A 5,000-nucleotide genomic window follows, 5' to 3' on the forward strand; every position below is an offset into this window, starting at 1 on the left:
TATAATAAGGTTAATGTTATAATAAGGTGGTGTGTGTGGTGTGTAGTGTGTGATATCAACTGTGTAGTTTGAAGTGTATGGTGTGTGGTTCATGCGGTGTGTGGTGTGTAGTGTGTGTGTGTAGTGTGTAGGTTAGTGTGTAGTGTGTGCGTGGTGTGTGTGTGTGTAGTGAGTGTGTAGTGTGTGTGTGGTGTGTGTGTGTAGTGTGTGTGTGGTGTGTGTGTAGTGTTTGTGTAGTGTGTGTGTAGTGTGTGGTTTGGTGTGTAGTGTGTGCGTGGTGTGTGTGTGTGTGTGTGTGTGTGTAGTGTGTGTGTGTAGTGTGTGTGTAGTGTGTGTGTGGTGTGTGTAGTGTGTGTGTAGTGTGTGTGTAGTGTGTGTGTAGTGTGGTGTGTGTGTGTGTGGGTGTGTGTGTGTGTGTGTGTAGTGTGTGTGTGGTGTGTGTGTGTGTGTGTGTGTGTGTGTGTGTGTGTGTGTGTGTAGTGTGTGTGTAGTGAGTGTGTCGTGTGTGTGTGTGGTGTGTGTGTGTGTAGTGTGTGTGTAGTGTGTGTGGTGTCACTGTGGTGTTTCAGATCTGAACTCACAGGCTCTGAGTGGGGGGCTGAGGTCGCTCTGCTCCGCCTCCTCTTGGCGGGGGGTCCGCGGCCGGCGGGGGGGCGGCGGGGGCCTTCAGCCAGGACTCCTCCCCCTTCAGCCAGGACTCCTCCCCCCTGCAGCAGCAGCTCAAGATGGACTCCGACGCCGCCAGGTCTGGACGGACGGACGGAGAGACCCCAAAACATCACACTGAGACCCAACATCCCCCCAACATCACACTGAGACCCTCAACATCACACTGAGACCCCCACAACATCACACTGAGACCCCCAACATCACACTGAGACCCCCAACATCACACTGAGACCCCCTAACATCACACTGAGACCCCCCAACATCACACTGAGACCTCACCTCACACTGAGACCCCACAACATCACACTGAGACCCCAACATCACACTGAGACCCCCCAACATCACACTGAGACCCCCCAACATCACACTGAGACCCCCCAACATCACACTGAGACCCACAACATCACACTGAGAGACCCCAAAACATCACACTGAGACCCCCACAACATCACACTGAGACCCCCCAAAATCACACTGAGACCCCACATCACACTGAGACCCCCAACATCACACTGAGACCCCCCAACATCACACTGAGACCCCCCAACATCACACTGAGACCCCCCAACATCACACTGAGACCCCCCAACATCACACTGAGACCCCCCAACATCACACTGAGAGACCCCACAACATCCGCTGAGACCCCCAACATCACACTGAGACCCCCACAACATCACACTGAGACCGCACAACATCACACTGAGACCCCCAACATCACACTGAGGCCCCGTCCACACGAAGCCGAAACGGGCGAAACCGTTACGGTTTCGATCTATCCGGTTTCGAAGTATCTCCGTAAAGACGAAGCAAGCGAAACCGGATAGATCTGTAGAAACGCTGTAGTAAACATTCCAGGCCCATAAGGGGCGCTGCTTCTGGTACACAAATCCAGAAGAAGAAGAGGCGAGCATGCGCATAAAGGCTGCCCCCGAACCACTAACAACACAAACAAACAGCTCTTCTACGATGGCGAACTAGATTCTCAATAATAATGCTTAGCAACCCAACAAGGGACATGATATGCTGCAGAACGATTACAAGCTTGTAGTCCGCCATCATCTTTTTTGTTGTGATTTCTGAGACTCCGCGGGCTTAAGAGCCATGGCTAGGAGGTCGAGGGGTGGGGCGATGACGTCATGGTTTGCGGTTTCAGTCGGTTTCAGGCGTCCACACGAAACCAAAACGAAACCGGATAGATTTGAAACCACCTCCGAGGGTGGTTTCAGAAGTTTACGGTTTCGGTCAGCGGATTCGCCGGCTTCGTGTGGACGGAAGGCCGAACCGTACAAGACCTTTGCGGTTTCGCATGAAATCGGCTTCGGGTGGACGGGGCCTGAGAGACCCACAACATCACACTGAGAGACCCCCACAACATCACACTGAGAGACCCCCCACAACATTACACTGAGACCCCCAATATCACACTGAGACCCCCACAACATCACACTGAGACCCCCACAACATCACACTGAGACCCCACATCACACTGAGAGGGGTCAGTTCAAACAGGTTGCCGTGTTCCTGGAGGACGTCTTCATAGTGGGGACGAATGACGTCCACCTTCTGATGTGGTCAGATTGAACACATCAGCACATGTATTTAATCACGGCGTGTGTGTGTATGTGTGTGTGAATGTGTGTGTGTGTGTGTGTGTGTGTGTGTGTTACATGCCGTTGTAGGGTTTTAATGTAATGATCCATTAGTGATTGGTTTGTGAATGGTTACATTAGTTCATGTAATCATACCTTAATGAAAAGTTTCCTCTCACTGGGATGTGTGTGTATGCGTGTGTGTGTGAGCGCCCGCGTGTGTGTGTGTGTGCGTGGTTGTGTGTGTGCGTGCGTGCGTGTGTGCGTGCGTGCGTGTGTGTGTGCGTGCGTGCATGCTACCTGAGGGCTTCTCCTGTTTGCAGTTCATCAGGGTGGGGTTCCCCGGTGCCGAGGAGTTGGATCACGATGCTCGTCTGCAGCGACAGACGGAAGAGGAGTGAAGCGTCCCACACACACACACACAAAGACACCACACACTAACGTACACACACACACACAAAGACACACGCACACACTAACGTACACACACACACGCACACAAAGACACACACACACTAACGTACACACACACACACACGCAAAGACATACACACACTAACGTACACACACACACGCACAGACATACACTAACGTACACATACACACACACACACACACACACACACACACACACAAAGACACCCAAACACTAACGTGCACACACACACACACACACACACACACACAAAGACACCCACACACTAACGTGCACACCCACACACACATGCAAAGACATACACACACTAACGTACACACAGACACACAGGTACAAACAGACACATACACACACACATGTACACACACAGTCCCACCCTCACCTCCACCTCAGAGCGAACAGACGTGATGGATCTATGTAGGTCACTCTAAAGCATCATCATCTCCACCCTCACCCCAACAACATCCGCGTAGAGAGGAGTCAGATTATTGGTGTTGGAACAGCCTTATATAGGTCACTGGAGGAACCACTTCAATGCTTATTGCCAGAAGGCAGACATGGTGAACGTGTTTCAGGGATTTAGGCAGGACTCCTCCATGCAACACACGACACCACGGTAGCTCTGCACTACGGTCTGTGCTGACCCGAGGGGCTGGTGACACTGAGGAGACTCTTTAATAACAGGTCCTGCTGTTTGTCTTCACGGACGACCGCCCTGTGAAGATGTAAGGCTACTGTGCTGTCCTCAAGGTGTCACACACACACACACACACACACACACACACACACACACACACACACACACACACACACACTTAGCTTGATCTTCCCATCACTCCCTTGACACCGTCACCCCCTCTCTGTGTCACTTCCTCTCCTGTCTGTCCCCCCCCCCCCCGCCCCCCCCCCCACCAGGAGCAGCCCCTCTGGTGGGCCCCTAATGAGGACAGCCTGCCCCTCCATGTCTGAGGATGAGTTGGGGAGTGGGCGCGACGCAGCGAGTTGTGTACAAAGCGTGCATTTTAAAGTGCCGGCGAAGCCGTTTCCATGGTGATGAGGAGAACTGAATAACTATCGCCGGGTATTTGGGAAAAAAGCAAACTCCAGCAGCATGGAGGGATGTGAACAAGATACTGTATCTATGCTGTATGCTAAATCACTATTTACACTAAACTATTTATTAAAAAGGCGTTTAAAATGAAACCAACCCTTTTAGGATAACTAAACATGTTTGGCGGTGTTAAATGTGACGTGCGTCCATGACTAAACCCAGCGAGTTGATTCCACAGCGTCTCTCACTGTCAGGGCAGCAGTCCGCCGGGGTCTGAGCGAACTCTGACCCCGGACACACACACAGCGTCTGGGCTGTGAACCAAAACAAGACCGCGAACTGACAGCGCTGTCTACACCGACCCACACATCACTGACCGGGGTCAGGGTCAGGGTCAGGTCAGGGGTCAGGGGTCAGACTCAGGGTTCAGGGAGCGGTGGATCAGCGAGGGGGGGTCTCAGGGTCCCCCCGTGTACCTGATCAATGGCTTCACCAGACCCATCATATCCCCGGAAGACTCCGCTAATTTATGCATGATCAATTCTTTTATTCAGATTTGTTTGATGAACGAGGGTTTGAAACGCAGTCTGAATGATAAACAATAGTGATGTAGAAAGTGTGCGGGGGGGGGGGGGGGGGATTGGGGGGTGGGCAGAAGAGGAGCAACAAGGAGGAGGAGAGCAGACTTTATTATGGAGGACCTTGGACTGTGGCCCGTGGGAGCTTCTGTGTGTGTGTGTGTGTGTGTGTGTGTGTGTGTGTGTGTGTGTGTGTGTGTGTGTGTGTGTGTGTGTGTGTGTGTGTGTGTGTGTGTGTGTGTGTTGTGTTGTGTGTGTGTGAGGTGCTTGATAAATAAACATGGCAACCAGGAACCATTTCCCTGTGGGAGCTGTGAGAGTCTGAGGAGTCCGGGGGGAGATGAACCTGAGAGTTAAAGCCTCAGTCTGAGCACCCCGTCAGCGGCCCCCAGTCAGCCCCCCCAGTCAGCCCCCCCCAGAATGGAATTAAATAAAGAGCAGAGTCAGCGGTTTAACTCCGCTCCTCGCCGCTCTCATCGCTGGGCACCGTGCATCCTCCTCCCCCCTCCTCCACCCCCCCCACCCCCCTCCCTCCCTCCCCCTTCCAACCTCCTCCTCCTCCTCCTCCTCCACCCCCCACCCCCTCAATCCCTCCCCCCTCCAACCTCCTCCTCCTCCTCCTCCTCCTCCCCCACCCCCCTCCCCCCTCCTCCCCCCACCCCTACACTCGCTCC

At 53.2% G+C, this 5,000-nt stretch overlaps 1 protein-coding gene across 1 annotated transcript in view; it reads left to right on the plus strand.

The window, feature by feature from the left end:
• ube2al (ubiquitin conjugating enzyme E2 A, like) overlaps nt 1-5,000 on the plus strand; it is a 113,475-nt gene that overhangs the window by 105,285 nt on the left and 3,190 nt on the right. The window lies entirely within an intron of this gene.

This window comes from Gadus macrocephalus, chromosome 20, assembly GCF_031168955.1.
Source record: "Gadus macrocephalus chromosome 20, ASM3116895v1".
NCBI lineage: Eukaryota > Metazoa > Chordata > Actinopteri > Gadiformes > Gadidae > Gadus > Gadus macrocephalus.